At 34.4% G+C, this 27,890-nt stretch overlaps 1 protein-coding gene and 1 long non-coding RNA gene across 11 annotated transcripts in view; both read right to left on the bottom strand.

Annotated features, from left to right (window-relative positions):
• Positions 1-20,144, bottom strand: part of LOC142986691 (uncharacterized) — a 93,822-nt gene extending 73,678 nt beyond the window's left edge. Inside the window, exon 1 of the long non-coding RNA XR_012960419.1 lies at positions 19,719-20,144. This is a non-coding gene — a long non-coding RNA (uncharacterized LOC142986691). The remainder of the gene's footprint in view (positions 1-19,718) is intronic.
• The window catches only part of Sh (Potassium voltage-gated channel protein Shaker), a 519,456-nt gene that overhangs the window by 265,763 nt on the left and 225,803 nt on the right, over positions 1-27,890 (bottom strand). The window lies entirely within an intron of this gene.

Below are 27,890 nucleotides of genomic sequence, written 5' to 3'. Positions count from 1 at the left end.
ATTTTTGCAAGTTTGAATTAGGATTAAGAAAACAAGTAAGTAATCATCATAATTTTGATAAAACATGTGATGTTTCCGAAAATACTTCTAATGTCAATCCACGCTCGAAGAGTTTCGCCTACTTCGTCATGAAAGGAACTTAATCATACTTTCAAAATTTCCACATGCCGGCTTGGATTGAAATATGACGCTTCCAAAGAATGTTTATACTCAAACTAACAAAAGAAGAGAGTTTGAAAATCGACCTTCGGTATTGAAAGTACTTATTGCCATTAAACTGTATCAATCACGAAACGTAAGGTTTTTAGATCCGTTCTTCAAGTCAAGTTCAAGTTCAGACAAGTCAGTGTTCTCTTCTAAGCTTACATAATCTTAAACTAACTATAATCTAAACATAGATTTTTCTAGTTTACGTATTAGTTTTATTTTTTTAAATTTTGTTATATTTGTTAATATGAATTAATTTTTTTTGCAAAATTGTTAAAGCTAACCAATTTGTAGTATTAGACGTCGATGCAATTTCTTTGAGTCGACTTTTTACAGAAATTATTGCTGTACTTAATGTTGATATTAATAAGACATTGACGATGGCCAAATATGTTGAGCCACATACGTAAACTAGCAAATTACTGATAACACGAAGTGGACTTTAACTTGGACCATTACCACCACTTTACCCTCCTCCCCCGCCATCCTCAATCTCATTCAACTCTTTTTCTTGCCATCGTCCAAGTTATCCACAACCGTAACTATATCATCGACCCATCTTGCAACAGGTCAGACGCGGCGACACGGACGTTACACAAATGATGATGATACGATACGGGAATGAGCGCGAAGTATTAATGCTATTTACCTTGATGTTTTAATATATCATTCCAGTACAAGATGTTCACTCGATGTTCCCTACTGCTAAGTGGTGGTCCCTACGCAGCCCGGTGAGGATGGAGCGCGAGGGCGGAGAACTTGTTTACAAACCACGCGACCGGGTGCGTGTGGGCGGCCGCAGCCGCTCACGTACCCGTTCTCGTTCCTCCTCTTGCTGCCTCTGATGTTCCTCACTGAAAACTTTATCATATTAAATCTTTGCCAAAAGAAACTATCTATGCTAATGGTGACCCCTCGGATTGCCTGTCTTTTTTCTGGATATTTAGTACCCTGGCTGCAGCGCGTCATCAAAGGCCCTTCTTTTGTATGACGTAGACGCATAGCCACAGGTACGTGAAATTTCTAAGAGCTTTTTTCAATTTTCCTATCTAATATAATATCTAAAGTATCTGTCAAAAACGTCAACGCAATTCCCGTTATCAAATTATCTGGTAAAGGGAAATCTGCTTCTCGTCTTCAAGAAATCTGTAAAAAATACTTAAAGATGACAAAACAGTATCTTAATAAAGAACATCGCATCAGTAACGAAGCGAGTGAAAGTAATTACAAGGTGATACAATGTCTACCCTGTTTTGTTTGAATACGTAATGATGTTGTTGCTCTGGATCACTAACGAATTCATGGGCAACCCTTGTGCTTACAATATACATAGACGCTTATAGCCAGTTGCACTCACTGCTTGGTAAACGATCAGTGAGGTAACCAACCTTTGGTATGAAGAAATGTTGTCGTGTCATAAAGCAGGTTTATTTGTCGGTGTATTGATTGAAAGACGTTTTCAATCTTTGTTTATGTTATATGTCGAAGGTGTCCCAACATTTGAACAACTTCGCCACTAGGTTGACCAAACGAAATAACAATTGTATTATATTCGCTTACAATTACTAAGTTAGATTAACTGGCTTGGTGTTCGTTTCAATTAAAATTACAAAATGGAAAACAACTTCGAACTGTCAAAAGTAGTTTTCACATTCATAGGTGACGTAAAACCAATTAAAACATTTAGGTATCGGTACTCTATTTTTTAGAAACAAAACGTTGATTAAAAATTAGTTTGACAAAAATACTTTTGCGTGTGGAAAACAAGAATTTGCTTTTGTAGTCGGTACAATGGTTATGTAACGGACGTTCTAGTTTAAAGTTGTAGAAGTGTTGAGTGCAACGACAAAGTTGAGACCGAGAGATGCTTGGGTTTGGCAGAAAAAATATGCTTTATCTGCTTATTAGAATTTAAAGGGACTAACACTTTTAAATTTGATCAGTCACTACGTATCTTGATTTGGTATCGTTCGTACTTCTGTTGATACCAGTTTCTTATTATTGACAAAACATATCAACAAGTCACCACATATATGTATAACTAGGTTAGTAATAATAAGTATAGACGGCGCCAAACAACTTGAACATAATTTTCTGTATTAGAAATTAAACAGAATGTAGACCCAGTGCAGAGGTTGGCTGTTATACCAGTCGGGTGGTCGAAGCTGAAACGCCCTCGCCTTTGCGCAAAACTGTTATTCCTAAACTGACCTAAAAATCGTTCACTAAGATGTAACGAAGTTTTTTGGCGGCACCTATAACTAAGAGGCACCCCACAATCATAAGAGGCATCCCAAGAGCATACTACGGCAGAAGTAAGAAGGAACTAAACTAAATTTCACCTGGGGCGACATGGTCTATAACGTATTTCAGTTGACAACTATTTGAAAGATTTGATAGAAACTATGCTGTACATTGTTTTGTCCCTTAGATAAGAGTGACAAACACCTTACGTAAAAACAGCAATATACTGAATAGTGACCATCAATTTGACATACACTAGTTGACAACTGAGTCACGTGATAAACTCGCTGGTCAGTGAGTCTGCAGATCTCCTGAGTGCTCTTAGTGAAATTTGCCAAAAGATCTTTAGAAAACATTATTGATAAATATGTAGTAATAGTAGAGGCATTAACTGTCTCAAGCGAAAATAGGACACTTAACATTTCAAGTCTTTTTCAAATCTGTAAATAGTTCGTACTTTACAATTTTTAAATCGCATTTACTGATCGCTATAAATTAGATAAACGGAGACGCGGACGCTATCGCGAGTCGAGAAGTGAAGGAAATGCAAGTTTCTTGAAGGGAACCAACAAATTTCTATTTCCTCCTTAGACGCGGACTAGTTTATTAGATTTTTTATCTAGTTTTAAATAAATTTCGCTTTGAAATACTTTTTTTAAATAAAAACAAACGTTTCTACCTTCGACGGTTTTATAGAAGAACGAAGATGTAAAAAAGCAGGCAATTGGAAAGCTTAAATAGAACCAATAATGATAAATATCAAAAGAAGTAAGTAGGAGAAGTAAAAAGGATCACAGAACTATGAACCTCGGTACACAGCTCTAGCAATAATTGTGAATTTCTAGTCAGATGAACAGTTTACATCATTGGCCTAACTTAGTATGCGTACTCGTAGACATCTGTGTAGCACTTGCATACATAACCTACCGATGTGCCACCTACGTGCACCTCCAGACACTAGCCTTATCGTAGCACTAGGTTTCGATGCAGAAACTAACGACGGCTGTTTCCACTATGTCCTTAGCTTGTCTGCCCATGCGCCGCCTATTAACAATGCATGGACAATGAAGACATATAGCAAACAACAATCTTTAGTTGCTACGTTAAGGCCTAGTGCTACGTACGAAAGCTAGTGTTTAAAGGGACACGTAGGTGGTTGCGGCATCGGTAGGTATAATGTATGCAAGTGCTACGCAGAAGTCTACGTAAAAGTTGCGCCAATGATTTAAACTGATTTTATTTGACTAGAAATTCGGAATGATTGCGCGGAGTACAGACGTTGAAAGCACATTACTTTTGGAGCTCAAAGAGCCCGTAAACCCGTAGGGCGCCTTTTTTCCCTTCCCTCGGACATGGAAGAAAAATAATGTATTGTGTATTGTGTACACTAGAACACTAACTAGTAAATTCTTTCTCAGTTGGCTTTAATGTATCTGTCCACCGTAACCGGAAAACACCTTCAAAGACACTACAATATGTCATTGACATAAACAAAGCTCAAGCCACCATTATCAAAATAAACCTCATCAATGTATAACAACGATAATTTTGATCAATTTGCGTCGTTGTTACGTCGTCGTATGGAAAACATGGCCGTTTACGACACAAGTTATTCATTAAATAATTGTATACTGTCTTTGATTGTGTCCGAAAGAGGCGCTGATCAAAATATGTAGATCACGTACCTGAGACATTTATGATGGTCGAATACAGTAGGTAAATTAACCGTCAGTTCAGAACGTAGGGAGAAAGGAGAACTGATCACAGAAGCGAAGGAACTGTTTGGTTTTCGCACAAAATTGGTCTATAGCTTGCTGGATGTCGATAGACGACAGCGGTAGGCTCGCGCTACAGGTCAACCTAGTTTTAAAGTTTTGATTTGGACTGTAAGGCGCTGTCTCCACGGGCGAGAGAATCGCGACGAGTCCGCCCTTGTATCGTCGGACAATCTCCACGAACGAGCGATACTTCCGCCGCGTATCGTCGCGAGTCGCCGCGGAATCTCTGCGATTCCGCGGCGACTCGGAGCCCGCGTTTTCCTTGTTTAAAAAGCTTCTCGAAACAAGAGGCAACATTGAAAGCAAATGACGCTGCATTTGACAGCGCGCACGTCGCGATCGCGCGGCGGACTCGCTGCTTGTCGCGGCCGACTAGCGACGATGTCTTGACGTTTCGCACGCTCGTTGACACTCGTCGTATCGCGGCGATATTATCGCCGTGTGGAGACGGTTCCATAGAGAGTGTATAGAAATACGTGGCACGACGATAATATCGCCGCGATTCTCTCGCCCGTGGAGACAGCGCCTAAGACTTGAGACATTTTCAACGTTATTTTAAAAGCATGGAGATTCTCAGCTCAAATATTAATGTCCTACCTAAGCTAGCTGTTTTAAAAACATACTTCCTTTAATCGTTTACCAATAGACAACTGTTTTGGAACAAAATATACTCCCATAAATAAAAGATTTAAAATGTATTTGGCGAATAACCAACATGTATATTGTACAATTTTACTAAAACATCGTTTTGTGAAAGCCATTTGAAACATCCCATTTATTACTAACCTCGGTATTAAAATATCGATATTACAAAAGCTAATATGGCCTAGTTCCTAATCTACCTCACATTTTAGATGATACTAGAGAACTCGCGCTGCTTTGGAAAGGCGCAGCGTAAAGTCTAAAACAATACAATTTGATTTCATCTTTAGGAGAGGATTACTAAAAAATCTCCTCTTAGGGGGCACTTACATCATAAAAGGCACTCCAAGTTCAATTTTCGTGTTTATAACTTCCATCTATTAGATGATTAACCGTCAGTTTTTCAGTCAGTTAGGACTAGTAATTTTATTTGTATAGATTGAAACCCTTACCTATCCATTCACTAAACAAGGTTTAGGCTTTCTTGAAACTTTTCTATCAAACGTAAAATCAAATTATTTGACGCAATAAGTATCAAAATGACAAAATCATGCTACCGTGTATCTAAATATATAACTCCACGAGTATATCACGATCGGTTCAATGTTTACACGAACTAAATTTTATTGCATACATACTGTGTTATAAAAAGCATAAAATATTTGCCGACATCACGTTTTAATGCATTGTTATCCGTTCAAGAATATTGCGAGCGACTTTATCGAATAAGAAAAGATGCTTTATGTTTTTGTTTGATAGAATATTAATGAGAACTACGCATTAGATTAGATTGTTCCTATACTAGTAATACTGAGGAGTTTGTTTGTTTGAATGTGCTAATCTCTGGAACTGGGTTTTAATTTTTTTATCCCAGTCCTGTGCAATGGTCTCCTACGGAAATAAGGAGTCATCGACTGGGAGCTAAAAACTTTTCTTAAGTAAGATTTTTTTTTAACCCATTCCAATCCCACTGCTGGTCAAGGGTTTCCTCCCGAAATGAGGAACTGGCAAGACCTCGAGTCCACCATGCTGATTCGGATGGAAAAAACACTGGAATTTATTGAGGAAATCTATAGGTTATATAACATCACGCTATGTTTAATAGGAGGGGAGCAGCAGTAAATCATTTTGAATTTAAACTTTTTGTTTTAAATACTACGTTTCTTGAGAAAGGTTATATAACGTCATGCAATGACTAGTAGAAAAAGAGCTGTAATAAAAGTGTTATGAATACGGGAAAACTAAACTCCACGTGAATGAAGTCGCAGGCGGCCGCTAAAGAATATCTAATCTTTTGTGGCTTAGTATACAAACAAAGGGCTAATCAGATACTTATTAGTCGTTTCAATAATATAATTAGTATTATTGCAATAATTTTCTCGAATGTTTTATTTATTGTTTTTGCAACTTTTTCTCGGTAGTGTGAATCGATACAACCACGCTTGATTATGTTTTCAAATCAAGTCATATTTTAGATATGTATAGTATTAGTTTCCATACTTGACTGATAAGAATTTTCTATTCGGATAACTAAAATATGTAACTTTATCATCGAATGGGAGCTAAAGCTTCTTTTTAGTAAGGATTTTATTTCTAACGCATTGCTATCTAACTGCTAGACAAGGGTGTTCTCCCAAAATGAGGAACGGGTAAGGTCTTGAGTCCACGCTAGACAAGTGCGGGTAGTTTTGGGTAAGATACAAAAAAAAATAGAATGTTATAACACATGTTTTTTGTTAAACATGAGATACATGCATGACATTTAAAGATACAGATTTGAACACCACTTAAAATTAAGTATCGTTTTAGTTAACCAGCCGATTACAAGATTGAGATTTCTAATGCAAATCAGAAACCAAGATTGGTAGCACCCGAAGAGAATTGTAGTTCACAGAAGTCACGTTACCGAAGTCATGACAAATATTTTTCAGAAGTGTATAAAATTTATGGAAATCTGTATTTTATATTTCACTAGTTGCTGTATCTGATTTTGTATGTAGCATGATATTCTGGGATTTGATTTAGGTATGTTATTCGAATTTCCGGGTCTTCTTGAAAGATCAATAAGTGCCGTAGAATTTTGTGGCAAGGATCAATAGCCTGGTCTTTTACAGTCACTACTAGTTGCGAAAGTTTGACACTTTAATTGAATCTAAAAATTTGTTCCTATTGCACCCGCTTATCAGGTTTTTATACCAAATTTGTCAATATAATAACTACCTGGTTTTTTATGGTTGATAGTGATAAAAAATCGCTCTACAGAGATACATTCTAATTTCTAAATTGTTTATTGAACCAACGTTATAACTGTCGGCGTTCAAATATTCTACTTGACTGCATCGCAAGCTTGGTTGAACCACGAGATATAATTACAATTTAAGCTCAAATCGACGGCTGACAAAACGCAGGAACTTCAATAATTGTCTTTGACAGAGTTTAAATTCCATTGCTATAAGCTCTCGGTGGCAGGTAGCAGAATTCTCTAGAGTATTCCAACACAAAGAAATTTGGACTTTATAACAATGAATTAAATTTCATTATCGTGAAATTAAATTCTCCGACCTGCATTTCGCCAGTTAGCAGACCATAATTTGTTTTGTAACTACGTATCTTTGTCAGTTGGCCTCTTGCAATGTTTAATATGATTTATGTAAGCTATTCATTCAATTTCTGTAATATTAAGCTAGATGTTTAAGCTGCTCGGTAGCTGGTTACGTCTGATTGTGGATTTCACTTAGCAGATTTCAAATGTTTTACTCGTATTGTTTTAAGGCTTTCGGTTGTCCGACGTTAGAGTCAGTTACAAAACTATCGTAGTTTGCGCTTCTATGTCTTTATATCATTTATGTTATGTACAAGGCACTTTTAATCTTTCGACCGACAATGAAATACGATGAGTATAATATATGTATGAACATTTTTTTTTTGCGTTTCTTAGTACAACATTCATAGTTCAACAACCTGATTTCTGAATGCCAAATACAAAGAAAAAATACTTCTGATGTCGATCTGTAGTATAGAACTAAAAACCAGCCTGATAATTTGTATCATTCCTCAACATTTGTACAGTTGTATGATAATAATAATATGATAGATATTTAGGCGCCAAAGTAATTTTCCAACTGTACCTAAGACTGGTATGAAATTCTTTGAGATTAACATGACGAAGCGTAAAGTGTTCGCTCAATACAACCCGTGGCATCATTCCAACACATTATGTTGATTTTTCCACGCTGGCTTCAGCAGCCACTGAGGGACTCAAATTGCGACTTATTTAGACAACGGGGGTAAGGCTTTAGACACATTGATGTAGATATGAAATGACTATTTCTTAAGTCAAACCTACTTCAAATGTCACTGAAGCTATCAATAAAAGATAAAAAAAACCATTGACGATCAAAAGATGGGAATTTTAAATTGTTCATCACCACCAAAACGCGCCACTACCACAATGATGCGGCGTTCAGTCAAAATTGAATAATGTATGTTTTAAAAAACTTACTCTAGTAAAAGTTTTGGTTTTCAAATATCTCAGGCAGGGGATATTTGATAATCAAAAACCGGTCAATTCCTCTTAGTCCACTTTCTCTACGATGAACCGTTTTGAAGATATTAGTGAAAAACAAAAAAATGGGTACCTTAAACCCCTCCCCCCACTCCGTCGCCCCACCTAGAGGCGGGGATTTTTGTATATTTCCACTGCAAACCCGCTTTTAGAGTATTCTTTGAGCGAACTATCTCTATATGAATCATAAAAAATTTTGAATGAAGCGTGTAACATCTGTGAGTTCATTTGTTTTGCCTCAATTGACAAAAACTGAGTTTTGCTATTTTTTAAAGAGCAAAATACAAGTATATGGCACTTCCTTTTCTAATACTTTTTCAGATCAATGTGAATAAAGCCTAAGAAAGCAAATGGTCTAAGAAATATCACTGTAATAGTACACAGTAGTAGACATCGTTTCTAAGTGTTTATGCAAACGAACTACCGGTATGTTTTATATTTCCGATTGTTCCGGAGCTTTATCGTTTATTATAATAACAGATCTTATTGAAGCATTTGTTTTTGTTATTATCTGCTTGAAATCCTGTTACCGAAACTAAGCTTATTCACAATTTATCATAAGAACCAGTTTTAATTTGTAACGAAAAACTCAAATTGACTCAAACAGTGCTGTCTTATTTTTGATCAAAGATCTTTATACTCATAATGCTTATCAACCGGACTCACTCGTTTTGTCAAAAATCTCTGACTTTGAACTATTATACCTATTTTTTAATACAATTAGAAAATAGGTATTTAGTACATAATAGCTTTTTTTTTCTTCTCTTATTGGTGAGCAATCATACTTCTTCATCACTCTGTTTGCCAGCAGAATTAATGCAACGACAAATATTTTGTTAAAAGTGTTTTAAATTAATAATGTATCTTACTGTAACAAAGATTTTTATCTCACCAAACCAGTAATTTTTGAGATTGATGTACATAAAGAAACAATAATACAATCAAGTTTAACACTGCAGCTGAAATTTAAAATTCATGTTCCCATAAATAAGCCTCTGTAATACAACGAAGAAAGGCTAATATCTAATAATTATGGGCGAAATGTCTGTCTGTATAATGTAATTGGCATTCACAGTTCTATAATGTTACACTTGTGCAGTTCAAATAACAGTGTCGCCATAGGAAATGATTGCAGGCAATTAACTAGACTTCTTTATTGATTTTAGAAATAATTGTTAAGCTAACGCTTCCACTTGAATCAATTTTACACCTTTGTTTCATTGTTAAGCCTTTAAACACGTTGCAATTGATACAACAAAGTTTTTTATTGGCATGAAAACGTTTTTGAAAATAATATTATTTATTTATACAAGTCATGTATTGATGAGATTACGATTGTCAAAGTAGAATTTGAGATTATTATGATCTGGTGATAATAAGTGAAAATAATAAGCAGTTGTTATTATTTAACCACTAAACGAAAACTGGAAACGCAGGCAAGACTACAAATCTTGGAATTAATTTATATTTCTTAAAATCAATCAGGTCGAAGTATGACTGTATATGTGACAGTTATTAGGGGTACCACTTCTACGGAAATTATATTGTTAATGCCTTTGACTACGAGGAACTGTAGAAAAGGTTCGGAGGTGTCCATCTTGAGCTCTTGATCACTCGGCCCAAAATGAGTATCTCTCAGAATCAACCTGTAAATTGTCAAAGTGACAATCAGTAAAGGTTGGCAATCATTTCATAGCCATATTTTTGGTTGGCCAAATTATTTCGTATCAATATTTTCAGTGACATCATGACCTAAATCAAATCGTTAATTTATTTAGGTCATAATTATACTAACCCTAATAATATTGTTAAACAAACAGTTGTCCTGTAGCGTGATTCTCTACAGTCAGTGCAGTAGAGTATCGAAGTTTGACATTTAAAATCTACTGCCAAAATGGTTCCTACGTCGCCCGTTAGAGGCGCTGATCAGATTTACATTTTACATGGCTGATATAAAATTTAACGGCTCCAAAATAATATTTAGCACCATTAAAACCTAGTACCATACTTTCAATATGTTCTGACTTTTCCGTCATGAAAAGACAGAATTTCTACTTTTAAATTATAAATTGTGAAGGCAACAGAACGAGAAAGTATAAATAAGCCGATAGCCTGGACACAAAGTAGGCTTACAATTGCACAATAGGACCGGGAACATAATAGGTGTTATGTTGTCTCAAATAATTAATTGTACACCGCAGATCTTATGCTTGCTGTGATTTTTCGATAAGATTTTTCAAGCCAACGGTTTTAATGGTGAACTAAAGTTTAATATTGAAGTTTGAGAAAATATAAACAGATTTGATAATGTCTCCTCTCTCTTAGACTTAAAAGAAATGATGTAAGATTTTCAAAAAACTAAGAAAATTTGCCAGCTGATGTTTTCTTTGGCTTCTGTCTACCTCATAGGTGGTCATGGGAAATAGGCGTGATTTTATGTACGCTTTAAGTCAAACCTGCACCTTTTTTCACTTTAAAAATGACTGGAAAGATTGACATACATTTTATTCAACTTTCGGAATACTTTCCCCCAGAAGGGACCAGTAAAATAAACTTCCATAAAAAGTTCAAGATATCATTTTCATTTCTCAATGAAATATTAGTAAACCATTCACGTGCGTACGCGATAAAACGGTTAATGCATAGAAAACGCAACACGGATGTTACCATGAGCGCAAGATCACACACTTGGCAACTACTTTCCTTTATCTACACGTGTTCGATTCCCATTTGAACCAGAATAATTTATACTAGCTATTAGTAGTCGTTCCGGGTATGGTTGACCGAGAACAGTCCTTCTACGTATCAAATACATTTTAAATTTTGATTGAAATTTATAAAATAGAAAGCAGAAGCAATTTCTCTTCGGTCGGTACTGTCGAGTATCGAAATGTTGACATTTAAAATGTACTGCCGAAATACTACCTACATGCTACAGCGGGTTTATCACGTATCTCAGTTGACAACTAATACACGTTAAATTGATGGTCACGATTCAGTACACTGCTACTTTGACGTAACGTGTCAATCACTATTATATAAGTGAGAAAACAATCAATGTACAGCATTGTGGCTTTCAAATAGTAGTCAACTGAAATACTTGATAGTCCCGAACAGCCCGCTGGAAGCGCTAATCAATTTTTCATACAAAATTTCTCGGTAGTCGATAGGTGGTAGAGATTCGAGCAACTGATCACTGATTCTATAATTGGAATATTGTGTTCCTGGGAGGTAAGTGTCATGACAATCATTTCATCGTCGTAAAATACTATATTTACTATTCAAAACATTTCGGTTATCACGAAATATCGGTTGAGTTAGGTCAAGTTTGACATTGACAATGGTTCAGTGTAATTAGTTCGTAGAACGACCGGTAGAGGCGCTGTGGGATTTGCTTGCAGCTAAAGTAAATTTTCAAGATAATTTTAACAATTTCCCCTACATTGTAATAAAGTTATTTTATAGTATTATTAACTGTAAGTAACTTGTATAAACTTAGCTGCAGCTGAAACCGACGAGCTATAAATTCAATTTATCTAACTTTCGAGTTAGTTCTATAACTACCCGTAATGATCTTTTCATGCGTCATTACCAAAATTTAATATATCTTATAAAGCAGGTAATAAATAAAATATTCAATCATTGTAAGTATCTTCCGAAAGTTTTTAAATCACAACATTCTCATTCACTTGGTTTAAAGTCGTTACACACATTTGAACCATGGCAATAAATGACATAAAATTGTTGTAATACATGAAGAACCTTATAAAAAGAAACGTGCCGTTGCATCTCTGCCAATTCCTTTATGAATATGGCCAATATCATTATAATAGGTGGAAAAATATCAATTTACAGTTTGAATTTTCGTACGGAACTTCAACTGAAACCGTTTTCAGTAGAATCTATTTCAGCCAACAAAAGCTCAATCTAGCAAGAGGTTTCTTGGTACTTGACCGTAGAATGACCAACTGAAATATTTTACAGAAGAGCGTATTTGAAAACTTTTAATATTTTACTTTCTAGTTGCTGTAAAGTAATTACGTTTGTTTCTTTATTCGGTATGAGCAATCATACCGAATAAAGAAACCTGGCTTAAAGCCGAATTTTGCCAAAATATATTTTATTAATATACAATAATATTACATAACTATCGAGTCACGATGCCGTAGTCTACCATTCCAACTACCCCCAAAACAAAAAATGATCACCTCATATTCATACACAGTCATATCATTAACGCCTCATAATTAAAACACGCTTCCCACATCTTACAAAAGGCTGCATGCCTTCACAATTACGTTCTGCCGTCCAAGGGTGTCCTTTGCTAAAGAGAATTGGACTTAAAGCAAGTCTTCAAAGACGTTATGTAATTAGACTTACCGCTCTGGGTACAATGTTGTAAAGTGTTCCAGTGAGATTGCAAGTGCGATTCCGAATGACGTGTTTAGTGTTAATATAATTGGATGCTTCTATTTTACTTGACGGGGTGCTCTTTTTAGTTTTATTTTATTTGGAAAGTAGTGGAGGAAGTACTAAGTTGGTGGTGAACAGTTAAGTTTGTTGTCGATAACTATCGATGTCTGAAATTCGATTTTCTCAGTAAAATTGGGCCTTTAAAATAGAACCATAACATGAAAATTGTCCTGATTCGATTTATCAACACGATCTTCAAACTGCAAGAAACTGAGTATTTTAATTTTTCTGTTTTCTATTAATTCCTGTTATTAAATATCATCGTATCCTAAAGTAACCTGCACAACTCCTCATCATGTTACAGTTAACAAAACTACCTACAATAAAACTCTTAACTAAATCATCGTAATATTCTTTCATTTCATTTTACTACTAAGAGTAATGTATCCAGCCGGCTGGCAGCATCGCTACATCGCATGGTAATGTTGATACTGTGTGCCAAGAAAATACTACTAACTTAGCCACCCGTTACAACGATCAGACATCTCGATAAATAAGAGCAAAGACACTATAACTATTTACTCGATTTCCATAAAGTTTCGTAATAAAAAATATCCGACTATTTATTTGCCTGCTTTATACTAAGAAAGGCAATTTCTTATGTGAGATCGCAAGATATCTCGATAGTATCGAGAACTTATCGAGCTAATGTCATCTTTTCGATAGCGTTTGACATTTGAATGTTTAGGCGTTCCATTATCTTTTATCTTTCGTTTCCTTTTCCTTTAGCAAAAGTTATTGACTAGTAAATGTCAGTAAAAATTAAAACTTAAAAGTATATATTTCAAAGACAAAATTGTTTTATGTTTTTTAATAAGTGTCGTATTCGAAACGCTTTAAAAACCCATTTTTTTATTCACTCTCAACCCAGTTTTTAAACTATGCTATCGGTGCAAAAATTCAATCGTAGCATTTCATTATTAGTCTCTAAATTAAAATTCATTTTGTTGGAAAGTTTGTTGGAAGTTGGTAGAATTACGAGTTTGTCTCGGACAGTTTGAGCGTGGAGTTTAAGAAATATTATTGTTTTCGACACATTGAAATTTCTCATATAATTTATTTAGCTTAATAAAACGCGTTTGTAAGTTCGCGATTAAAAACGATATTTTACAATCAGAAGGATTTTTAACAACTATGCTAAAGGTCTTCAGACCGCTTTGACAAGTTTGACACTACGATCACCATCATTAGCAATACCTAATAGAAAATGTTAAGATTAACTTTCGCGTTTGCATAATTTTATGTAAAATAACACACTAATAGTTCTATACTTACGCATAATAGCCTACAAGTTACTATACATTTCTAACAAGCTAAGCAAAAACTACAAGCTAAATACGCTAGCATGATATTTAAATAAGCGCTAGCTTAATATCGTACTGCTCAATTAATGGCTGAGCGAATTTGAGCGTGCGTACGCGCTCAATCTCGTACGTCGAAGTAGTTATATCGTCCAATACAGTTTTATTTCTGCCTACTTGCAGTTTTATTAATATTGACACCGTTTTCCGGAGGAACTCATTCTGTGCAAGAACAAATAAACTGCACCGACCATTTCATAGTGAAGCTTTTATTTTAGAAAATTTTACGGTCGCTTTATTAGTCATCTTTTTATTACTTTTTTAGGTTTTAACGGCAATATACGACGTTTTAGTACGGGTTTAAGAGAGATTTTTTGATATTTAATATTTTTTTGCCATTAAAGAATATTTTTTAAAAGATACATTTAATTTTTGAATTTTGACATAAATGTAATACAAGCGTATAGCACATATAGCGTTTTTCCTTATTTTATTCTTACCGAAATAAATTCTTCGTTGTTTAATTGCTTAGCAAATTTATTTTCACACACGCGATTGTTTGGCATCAAAACTTTATTTGGAAGGTAGAAATTTAATAAAACGACTGAGGATGTTTTGAACAATTTTCTAAGTTGAAGAGATTTTATTTACTCTTCATTTCCCATGACCAAATAAGTGAAAATATAATCATTGTTTTTGTATAACATAACCTATTTTGTGTTTATATAAGCCTAAAAAAATAAAAAATAAATGTAGACTACCCCCTTATATTTTTTCGGGGGGGTCACCTACAGGTGACACTGGGCATAGTGTAATTAAAATTTTTGCTTACAGTAGAAATAAAACATCTGGTTTTATAACAAAATGTATTTATAAAATGAAAAAATAAACTTATTTATTGTGAAAGCTATACCAACACTTTAGATGTAAACCAATATTGCACTTGGCACATATTTTTCTAGTGCGTTGGTGACAATAACCACATCTTCGTTGAGAGCAGTCAACTTCCGAGTGATCGTCCGCACTTCCTGCACTCCTCACTTCGGCAGGCACTTTCATCTGCATAGGAACACCACAAGCTGAATTACGGCTCGGAGATATGCCATATTTTTGCAGATATATAGTTGCCACATTTCGCCGAAAATCGCAGTAGGTCCAGTTATTTTCTGATCGTCTTTTTATCAGCCATGCATTTTGACAAGCTGCATCTAATCCAAAAGCAAAGAGAGGGAACCACCACTTTTTACCACGAAGAGATACTCTCATGGAGTCAACGTTTTCGTCAAAACGGTCTACCCCACCCATATACTTATTGTACATCTTGATGATGGCTGGGCAGTCGACTTGAATTTTTGCACGTTTTTTGTCCACAAATCCAATCCGATCCACTTTTGTATTATTATAGGATCTAATCCGTGACAGTTGGATGAAGGATTTTCTCCTGAGATTTCCTCCACATGAGATCGAAGCATTCAACTTGGTAGACGAAGTATATTAGCTTCATTTTCGTCTCCACTATCTTCGTCAGTCACCGTACCATCTTCAGGAGGAAATAAAATAATATCACCTGGATCATCCCAGTTGTCCAACACCTCAGCAATTTCATCTAACGTCAACCTGTAACACGCATGCAAGCATTCAAACAAAAGCAACAAAAATAGATTTTTATAACAGCTAACATATTCATGAAATACATATAAAAAGAAAAGATATCAATACTTACGGTCTAGGCATATTTCTTTCACTTTTTATCGCACGAAGTCACAAAAACTAGAACAGGTCGAATTACGCGCGAAACAAATGAATGAATTTAACAGATGACTTTAGGTTAGTGTTGCCAGAAAAAAAAAGTAAATAATATCATTCAATAGCTTTACTATTATAGTGGTAGAATAAAAAAATAAAAATAGTATGTATTAAAAAAAAATTATCAAACTTGTGTCACCTACAAGTGACACTGGGAATTGAAGAGAGAATTGATGGAATCATCTATGCTTTTATATGTTTGAAAGTCTTTAGGCTTTAAAAGTAGTTCACAAACTTTAGCATTTTTTACCGTTGGAATGCTTTTTATCACTGATTAATATAGGCTACTTTAATTGCAATAAAAAGAATAAGCATCCCTACTAAAACTACAATAGTGTTTGTCCACCCGTGCGAAGCCGCATCTGCCTAGTTTTAAATAAAGGTAAAAACTAGAAAATCGTTTTTATAAAAAATAAACTTCATACGAAAACTATATTATTTGCTTTACAGCTATATCCGAGCAAATAAGACATGTTTAAACATCAAAGCCGTACTACATGATTTTAACGGTGAATTTTTATAAAAATCCGTACAAATATTTTGCTACCTTGAAAACTGAAAGTTGAATGTACTGTACCTGTTTTATGGACAGAATATACATATTTAAAATAACGAAATACCCACTGCTTTGAAACAAGTAGACCTTTTACTATAATAATAAATTAGTAAAAGTGTTTTTTTCTAAACCTTACTTTTAGCGCAACGCTATTGTATAATTTCGTTAATAAATAACGAATAAGTAAAAAAGGCTTTTCATAACCTACTGAGACCTCATTCACTCATTCTCGTTCAAGGCACAAACAGGTCTAATAACAAAGTTCTAATTTTATTAAATTAAGTACCATGGCATCTTTCTACTCATTTTTGGTATGTTTATATTATGTTTTCAGTTACTCAGGTACTATTGTGAAATACTCATTATGCCATTCTCTCATAATGTAGTGCTTATTTCGAACAAGACAATTTATCATTCCAAAAGTAGAATTCGTATTAATTGCGACGCACTTACTCTAATTGTAACTTTTCACTTACATTCAGAAATTGTCCAACTGATATTAATTAAAGTGACATTAGGAAACTTTTAAAAATGGCTGCTCTAATTAACTCCGTAGTTATTAATTATAAAAGCTTGCAGTTATTTGCTTATTTTGACAAACGACTTCATTTTCTTTGGAGAAAGAAGCAACTGCTGTTATTCCTTTTTTGCGCAAATCATCTATGCGCTCGATCTTGCGCAAATTATCTGAGCACACCATCTTGCGCAGTACCTGCCTCATGCGCATATTTTTTTAGGTAAGTGGGGAAATCTCATTACATACAATCTTTGTATTTTTAAAATCTAATATACATGATAGCAGATGTATCGATTGTTTTATTCGTGTTCAATAATGATGGACAATGAGAATGCGTACGCGGTGGCATACGCAGTCAATTGATAGTTTTTGCGCAAGTTCTATGCTGCTGGGCGCTATTAACACTGCTAGGAAAAATTGCAATATTGCGCAAATCTACGTTCAGTAGTAATTTAAATTTCGCGAAAATTATTACTCTTTGTTAAGATTTATTTCTCATTTTATTACCTATCACGCTATTAAATGCATACTTTTCATCATCTTATATTTTCCCACGAGAAGGCGAGTAAGGATATTTTTATTGGGTTTGTATAGATTTCTACTCCTTGTATTTATTTATATTTTCTTATAAGTTATGAAGTTAACATTTTAATTTTCTTTCTCTTTCTTTTTGAAAAGCAGTCAATTGAACGTCCTTAAAAGTTTAAGATATTTCAAGGATTAAAATGTATTGAAAAGATGAGCCCGACCACAGCAGCTAGTAGCAATAATGCAAACTGCGCATAATTGTTCATCAAGATGCTAGTCGAGAGAGTATATCTTTGTCACATTTGCTGGTTGGTAAATAATCAATGTAGTAAGTATTATATTTAAAGATTGGGCGCTAATATTTGAGCTGAGAATTTTCATACATCATGGTTTCCTCGATACAGGTCCTCCTAGTGAGGAAACCAATAGATAATAAGTCTTAAGATGTAACTAGTTTTATATAAAATTATGTCACCAAGTGATGTTTATGATTCAATAGTTTATTTAAATATTTGAAACATTGTGATTTATTTTATATACAACTAGCTGACCCGCGCAACTTTGTTTGCGTCACATAAGAGAGAATGGGGCATATATATTTCCCGTTTTTGTAACATTTTTACTGGTACTCTGCTTCTATTGGTCGTAGCTTGATGATATATAGCCTATAGCCTTCCTCGATAAACGGGCTATCTAACATTGAAATAATTTTTCAAATCGGACCCTTAATTTTTAGCTTTATAATATAAGTATAGATTATTTGTGCGATCCACAAATAATTGTTTTGTGTCTGGTTTTATAATATTAGTAGGATCTGTCTACCAAATTTCATCAAAGTTTTTCAATAGTTCTTGTGTGAAGGTAGTTTGGAAGAATCAATCATGAGGAATGACATGTCCGACAGTTGTTTAACACAGCTCGTTAAAGAATGTTGCATTTAAGTTAATAAAAACTTTGTATGATGGTTTTCTCTAAAACTACTGAATTATTTCACGCTTTTTTTTACTAATACAAAGCTAAATTATTCCTTAACTCCAACATATGCTTTTTTTTACGAAAAATATTCTCAAAATTATTTATATCTCTTAATATAACGAAGTCGCGCTAAGGCATATCCGCCATTAAAACAGTTGCCATGACAACGAATTTTTGTTATTTCAATGTCATTATAATAATGATTATTCGCGACTTCTTGACTTCACTTGAATTTTCCCGGGAAATGCGTCATTTTCACGGGGTAAAAAGTAGCCTATGTCCTTTCTCGGGTATCAAAATATCTCCATAGCAAATTTCATGCAAATTGGTTCAGTAGTTTAGGCGTGATTGAGTAGCAGACAGACAGACAGACAGACAGACAGACAGACAGAGTTACTTTCGAATTTATAATATTAGTATGGATGAATATTTATTTCTTTTTTTCATCAAAAAGTCAGTTACAAAAGTATTTAAACGATACAAGTCTTTAAAAACGCGTGAAAAGTACTTTGTTCACTTTGGTTAGACGGTTAATGATTTATTATTACAGTGTTATTATTATTTTTAAGTCTTAAGGCTCGGTCTTTTTTGAAAAGGTGTCGCACTCTTCCTCAGCAATCGCCATTGTTTATTTTGCTCCAAAACGTCAAATTTTGGCGACCAATGTGCGTAATACTTTAAAACAATGTTTTTGTACAATTCCGCCGTTTTTTTGCTATTATCCATAAACACAGATGTCACAAAAAGCCGCTTATAACATAATTTGAGTGCTAAAACTATTCCCTACAGAAATAATGAAAGATAATTTAATTAATATTCCCGTCGGCTCGTTTCGTGTGGTAATAAAAAATGAAACTTTGCCCGTGAGTGGCTCGAGCCGACGGGCGGCCGTACTCACTGTTATACGGCTGAAACTCACGGCTTTTACAAAAGTATTACGCCTTGTAAAAGTTTATAGTCATGTAATTATTTTACTAGCGCTTTAATAATTATTGTTAGTACTTTTTAAACTAAAATATTATTTAGTAACTATTAAAGTTTGCATTTTATTTAATTTTCAACAAATAATAATAATTTTAAGCTATATTTCACTTCAGATGGACTCATAATGAAAATAAATACTTACCACTGATGCCTGAACGTCAGAGTAAACATAACCACGAAAAGATAAAAAAAAAGAATAAAATAAAAGATGACGAAACTGACGAATTGCCTTAGCAGCGGCATTTGGATCAGAAAAACTTTACACCATCAATTTTGAACCAGAAAAAAACGAAAATTTCGGCGGGAGTGGGATTTGAAAGGGTTCCTTGTTTAGAAACTCGGTTCGGCGATTGCGCGCGAAAGTGTTTGTCGGGAGTCCGCGACGGGTGATCCCGGCAAACTCCAAAAATTCACTGAAGTTCAACCGACCTATGACTCAGTAGCAACGTCGCGCATGCGGCCTAACACCTTCTACTTACTGTCAAGAGATAAATTCAACTTTCTTGTCATTCAGGTAGAGCTTATTTTACTTTGACAGCCGATGTAAGTCGCACTTCGAAGAACATTCGGAACTTCACGGTTTATTTATTTGTGCAATATTTTGTAAAATAAGGAGTTATTTTATTAATAATAATGATAAATTAAAGATTGTTCTGCGTGAAAAAAATTAAACTAATGATATTTTCGCAATTAAAAGTTGCCCACCTCCAAATTTCATACTTTTTTATGTAAGTTCGAGCTTTATTTAAGTTGCTTCTTCAGAAATATATTCTAAACCATGAAGCGGTAATTAAAATCGTATTTTTTTTTGCTTTATGTTAAACTACTCGATGCGAAGCAAAATATTTTCTTAAGTTTTCAACGCTTTATAAGCTTATCCTACATATTTTACAGACATCTTTGTCAAAGTCAAAGTCAAGTCAAAGTCAAATATTCTTTATTTCATAAAATTTAACAAGTATTTGAAATCGTCAAAATATTTTTTATCTACCACCGTTTCGGAAAAGCTGTTGCTCGTGAGAAGAAACGGCAAGAAACTCACGGCTTGTATAAGCTTGGCTTGGCTTTGATAAGTGTATTAATACCTGTAATACTATAAAAATCAGCAGAAATTTGTTTTTCTTCTTTCATTAATTACAAAATAATGGAAAATAAAATGAACACGTAATATTATAACACGTAGTTTCATAAATTTGTTAATTTTTATTTATTATCCATAAACTGCTGACTGTCTATAGGTCTTTCATGGCGCTGATAAATTTACCTATTCACAAAGTGGGAGTTACCAGTATGTCTTTTAATTAACACTCAGATGAATAGAAAAAAATTAACCCTTTGAATAAAAGCGTTGCTTTAAAACACTTTAACCAAGAACGAAAAAGGAGCATTGTAAAAATCTATTACAATTATTAGAAAGAAAATACATGAACAAATTAGTGTGAATTTGTGCGTAAATGTGTATGTTAAAATGAAATTTGTGCAACATAAAACTATTTACTAATTCTATCGATATCAGTTTTAAAACCGTTTCTTACAAAAAAACATTGAAACATATTCGCTGTAAGTGCACTCAAACTCGACCATTTTAATTGAAAATTACACTACGAACTACGAGAATGAAAAGTGTAAGTGGATTTTTTATATTTTACTGAATTATTTTAAGCCTTAAAACATATTCAATGGCTGTCGGTTTCAACGTAAAACATGTTTATATTGTTTTGTATGTGTAAAGATTTATTAAATTAGTAGTAGGATAGCTTTGCTTAAGTAAACACCCACGCCGAAATCGAAATCTAGCCTTTTTCAGCCAGGTGTAACGTAATGATTGTGGAAAGCCTAAGGTTTTTTAGATTGCAGTGGTTTTAGAAATTATTGCGTTGACATTAGTAAACTTCATCAAAAGGTATTACATTTTAAAATAAGAGTATACACTGATAGACTGCCTAGATTCGAGGGTCGGGCAAATAACTGTTTGTCTTTTCTAATTTTTATAAGAATAATTCTCGATAGTGGCCCGGAGTTTGGTAACATACCTGGTAAACGGCAATAGGCCTACCCCGTAACCCCTACTACATGGGAATAACATAATTAATGGTATGTATTATGGTATATCCGGCTACTTCCCATTTGGTAAACCTCAAATTATACCTACTAAAAAGTTGCATTTGGTAAACATTTCGTTACTTCATACATTTAATCCGATTTATTTCATTTAGTACAGTCGGTGTGAAGTTAATGTTGAAGTTTTTAAAAGGTTCAAAGTCTTAAGACAAAATCTCGACCATCAAAAAGTACGGCTTATCAAGGAGCAGTAAAGATAAACATAATTCTGACAATTTCCAAACTAAAATTTCATTTACCCGAGTTTCCACTTTTCGTCTTTGTCTTTAGCAGAAGTTATTACCTTGGATTTTGAAAAAGCTCCAAGAAATGCAATAAAAAAGACATTTCCAAACATATAAGAAAATAAAGAAAATAAGATATTACATAAAATATATTTTAGAAAAGCAACCTCTTGGCTTGTCATAACATGAAGAATCTCACAATCACGTCAAACTATGTATGGCTCTTGCACATTTAACCAGGGAGTACATACACGATGGCTGGCTACACGTTATGAGTCAAAGGTAAATTGATTTTGCAGTACCTATTGAAATTAAAATCTCTCGTCTCTAAATCTAGACTTTTCTTCTCCCACTTACTAATCTATAATATATTAATACTATCATCAGTTTCGTGTTTTCTTTTTGTACTTGACTGTACCCATCTCAAATGAAAGTTTACGAAATGGGAATAAATGTATGAAATCAATAATGTTTACCAAATGCAACTTTTTATTAGGTATTTGTTGAGGTTTACCAAATGGGAAGTTTACCAAATGAGAAGTAGCCGTATATCCTCTATATCTCTGCCTACACTTTTGGATAAAACAAGCGTATGTACGTCGCTCTTTAAATGTTATGAAAACATAATGTTTTTCTTTGTTAATACACACGTATCAGATTTTCAGTGGAGTTTTTAGCTTTGTTTTTCAAGCATTGTTATAGAGAATTAAGCTACGAGCTTAAAACTAGGTATCTGATATGGTTCCTAGTACTGATAAAATATGAGTTTTTCTGTTCAATTTGAAAACAACTGCAGTGGTTATTACCGACAATTTTGTTCATCTTACGTATTCTGACTGATGCAACATTGAATTATTATCATATTTGGTTTCATAAATCTAAGAACAACAATGCATCGGGTACGTTTTTTGTATTATTTGAAAAGCTTTGAAATAAACCGCTTTCGATTTTTTCACCAATTTTAAATTATATTATGGATCCGATCGTTACTAACTGGTTTTAGTTAGGCCGGGCGATGTCCAGCAGTATTTTTCCCGGACATCTTTATATACGGCTGGGCCGAATCATGGCAAACCAAATAATAATATGTGAGCAGCAAACCAAACAATCACTGCACAACAAACGTCTTCAGAAAAGCAAGATTTCAAACCTGAGACATAAGAGCTTAAGTGAAAACCTGAGAATCCAATATTAAATCCAAAACTGCATACCTTGTAACCAAGAACAGTTTCGTACAAATAAAACGACGTCAATAATCTGCAGAGAGACGACAGAAACTATGAAGTTTCCAATAAAATGACAAAAGAGTAATTTTACATCGCTTGTATACTATCTACTGCTTGTTAGAGCATTCACAGATTGCAGAGATTTGCAATGTAATTTTGGTACATTTTCGACAGCTGTTGCGCATCTCTTGGGAATCAAAAGTTTGACATTGAAAATATATTTAAAAAAATAGTTCCCTTGAAAACCGCTGGGGACCGCGGCTGATCAGTAGCGCAATTCTGTACAGTCGGTAGTGTTGAGTATCGAAATTTTGACATTTAGATTGTACTGCCAAAATATTTCCTACGACACCCGCCAGAGGCGCTGATCGAATTTTCTTACAAAATTTCTCAATGACAGGTTGGTTGTCGTAATCGATAGTAGTAAATAGAGAATTGAGCTACTGTAGCGTAAATCTCAAAAAAAATATAATGTTCGGCAAAGATTATTCTTGTGGTTAATGTAGTTTGTACTTAGACGCCTGTACGAGTATGTAAAGTCATTTTTAAACATTGAGGATTATGTTACCAGTAACCAAGATGTATCAGTTCCACAGGGATATTAGACGTTTGTTGTAGCAACCTGGGGTACTAACAGTAATCCATTTCGGCGAAAGACATTATGTGACCATGTAGAAGATTATAACCAGATTAGTTCGACGAAGTATACAAAGGAAAAAACTCTATAATGATGGAACTATAATATGAAAGGGCAAAGCAGAGCAAACCTCTTAATCATATCTTTTGATAATAATATCCTCTTCAATCCTTTTTCAGATACACAGTTTTACGAAGTAATTCCTTGTTAAAAGATAGCGTCGTTTACGAAAAAATAATGTAACATTGTATATTAAAAAAATCTATATCTGTTTTTACATGCCAACTGCAATTTCTTATTTGAATAGTTACGTCGTACCGTGTCGTCTAGTAGACCCCTAAGATCAAAATAAAGCGAAGCGTCTATCAAACGGTTAAGGTCATCTTTGAAACTCACTCGTGCCGATTAAGAATCGAACACTACGAGACTATTTCGAGGTATTCTTACTAACTGTACGGTGAACGGTGACAGTTACAATTGGTTTATTGCAGAATAGGAGCTGCGTCTTAGAAGTTTCTAGAAAGGCTTTGTGTACTGCATTGTGCTATTTATATGCGTTTCTCTTATAGCAATTCTTTATAAATAATTTACTAAGGTTATATTGTTCGTAAACAGAAGGTGAAAATTTTCTTTGAATGTATGAAGATAATTTTGACACCATAATTATAACATTTTTGACACCATAATTGAGGCGCCAATAGCCCGTTGCGCTCACCGGTCAGGTAACGATCTGTGGATTAAGCAACCAGCGCGGTCATTCTATAGATGGGTGACCGCATAGTGGTATTTGAGCTGGGCGTCTCCGTGCTTCGGAGGGCACGTAAAAAGTCGGTCCCGGTTGTTGTCAATTAAGATAACAGTCGTTAAGCCATGTCAAAGACCTTCAGGCGGCTTGAACAACTTTGACACTAGGTTGACCACTAACCATACGACAAACAAACAAACAAACACTATAATTTATTCTCAAATAACATTTGTTAATATAATTGATTGATTAAGTCAGCAAAACTCTTTTTACACGCATGTAAGCTAAAGTACATGTTATGTTAACTTTGCTTAAAGAGAATAATCAGCATGACACAAGTTCCCAAATTTATACTTGTTTTGAAAACTTATAGACTTTTACCAACAATTAACAAACACAAACCACATGGAGATAGAGATTAAGAAAACGTATTTAGTCTGACCTAATCCTCCATAAACTAATATCCAAAGAATCATAACAATAGTTAAATCATCTGTAATATGAAAGTAAAGTGAAGTTTACGTCACAAGCGTTATCAATATACTTAGTCTGGCCATAAATACTGTTAAAGTTAAAAATACAAAAATATTACATTTCAATTTGGAATCTGTCATTTTTATACGATTGTTCATTGTGTTTTCTCATTTTGGCGCCAATATATTGGTAAATATTTTGCGATATAAAAATGGAGTGGGGTGATAAAGAGAACCGAATCGCTGTGATTCCATTACACGAAGTAGGTAAGGAGCCAGATGCACGTTTTAAAACTCTCCATACACTTGGTTTTAGTCAAATCTGGGGGCACGGAAGTGCCCCCGCAAGTCGAGCAAAAAAAAAGCGGCACGGCCGTAACATCCTTTTCTCGAAGCAATTCGGGCTATTTTTGACACCCCTATAATTTCGTTGTGGATAAAACAAGAAGCCTGGATTTTCAGCAACTAATCAGTCATTGTATAAACACGGTATATTTAAAATTTCAGTCAATTTGAACCAGTAGTTTAAGAATGACAACTTGTTAAAATTTTGAATTTTGTCACTCACTGATTCACTGACTCACTGACTCACTGACTCACCGATCATCAAAACTGCACGTTTGGCGCAGTGGTTTAAGCGGTCACCTCGCCGCAACAACCGTAGCGCCGCGTGTGGTGGGTTCGAATCCTACCCGGGACAAATCTTTGTGTGATGAGCACGAGTATTTGTTCTGAGCCTGGTTGTCAATTTATCTATATAAGTATGTATTTAGAAGTATATAAGTATGTTTATCAGTTATTTGGTTACCATAGTACAAGCTCTGCTTAGTTTGGAATCAAATAACCGTGTGTGAGTTGTCCAAAAATATAAAAAAAAAAAAAAAAAAAAAAAAGTCTAAGGTACTTCTAGCAGACTTAGAAGCTTAAAATTTAGAATACAAATAGGGTTTAGTGTCTTAATCATGGGAAAAATTTAATATTTTCTAATTTCGGTCCAGTTTTCTAAATACACCAACTGCAACAATAACTTTGTAATCCCATTTAAATGTATAAGATTACAAGGTTACATTTGCAGTTAAAGAATTATTATTACTGTAGAAAATAAAATAAATAGGTGTAAATAGGTACCTACTATATGAGGCATAACGGGAGGGGGGTATAGGGTGGGTAAGGGTGTTTAGGCCATGAAACTGAACAACATTCCCATAAGAAAATATGTTGAATTATGAAAAAAAAACGTCTTTCCATACAAATTGGACTTATGTTCGCTCTACAAAAAGAAGTGAGATGCCATCAAAAACATTCTGTAAAAACCTCAAGTCTCGCCGTAAAAAGTTGTGAGATCTATATAATACCAAGTCGATTAATCTATTTAGTCTCTACTTAAAGGACCTTCTGTCTTAAGTTATTACGTATGTTATTATCATGCCAATTTTTAAAAAATACCTTTAAAACAAATAGATCGACTTGGTCATCGCAAGAAAACACAAATTCGCCATTATTAACATTTCAGGAGCATTAACTTCTTGTCGTGCTGTGTAGTGTGATACATACTAATAATCAAATCATGCGATGGCCAGGTCGGTCTATTTGTTTTCGAGGTATTTTTTTAAAATTGGCATGATAACATACGTAATAACTTAAGACAGAAGGTCCTTTAAGTAGAGACTAAATAGATTAATCGACTTGGTATTATATAGATCTCACAACTTTTTACGGCGAGACTTGAGGTTTTTACAGAATGTTTTTGATGGCATGTTTGTTTACCGGGCAATTAATAGTGTGCCCAGCGGAAAAATGTGGAAAATCGTAATTTGAGTATAACAGGGAATTAGTGTGTGATATACTGTAAATGTATATAGTATAGTATAGTACTCATTTGTGTATCCACTCACTGCAGAGCTATTCAATGAAAACGGCGGAACAGAAACAAATTGTCTACGGATGAGATTTTTTTTTACAATTGAGCAACATTTTAACAAACAAAACGATCGTGTTTATGCTCAAAGGTCTAAGAAAGCTTCCGAATTAGTCGACAGAGTGCAACGTGGGCATTATCCGACTTCAGTGATGATTTGGCGGGGTGTTAGCTATGAAGGAGTGACAGAGCCATATTTTTGTGAAAAAGGTATCAAAACATCGGCACAGGTGTATCAAGATACCGTTCTTGAGACGGTAAGTAAGCCACTTAACAACACCAATTTCAATAGCCAAGTATGGTCCTCCCAGCAAGTCACTGCGCCGGGTCATAAAGCTTGATCCACGCAGTCTTGGTAAGAAGCGATCGTTTTGGACTTCATCAGAGCTGAAGACTGGCCGTCGTCTAGCCCTGATATTAATCCGCTGGATTATGATTTATGGTCAGTTTAAGAGAGTTATACAGCATGCTCTAACTGCCATAATAATTTGGAGTCCCTAAAACAATCCATACGATTGGCAGAGAAGAATTTCCTTATGGAAAGAGTGCGTGTTTCTATAGATAACTGTCATTTAGGTTTAAAGGACTGTATTGCAGCCAATGGAAACCACTTCGAATAAGCTTTTTATATTTTCAACTGTTTTATATTTATGTATTAAACCAACACACTGTAAAAGTAATAAGTGTTATTTACAATTAAAAACAATATTTTTTTCTGAGTTACAATATTTATGGCAAGACTAGGTAATATAACCTAGTCCTTTGCAGAAATTGCAATAAAGCCTGACAATATTAAAGAGAGACACGTCAAAGTGTAGTACGACGTAGGAAGATGCCTCAATGAGATTACTATCTATCTAAGGGACAAAGTAATCTGGCGATCAGAAAACATGCATTTTATAATGCTGCGATATCGTGAATATGTAAGTTTTGTGTTGGAAAATGGGATATAGGTTAATAGTTATAGGGT

The sequence above is a fragment of the Anticarsia gemmatalis genome, chromosome Z, assembly GCF_050436995.1.
Source record: "Anticarsia gemmatalis isolate Benzon Research Colony breed Stoneville strain chromosome Z, ilAntGemm2 primary, whole genome shotgun sequence".
Lineage (NCBI taxonomy): Eukaryota > Metazoa > Arthropoda > Insecta > Lepidoptera > Erebidae > Anticarsia > Anticarsia gemmatalis.
The sequence above is the reverse complement of the archived record's forward strand: the minus strand, read 5'-3'. Positions and strand labels throughout refer to the sequence as shown.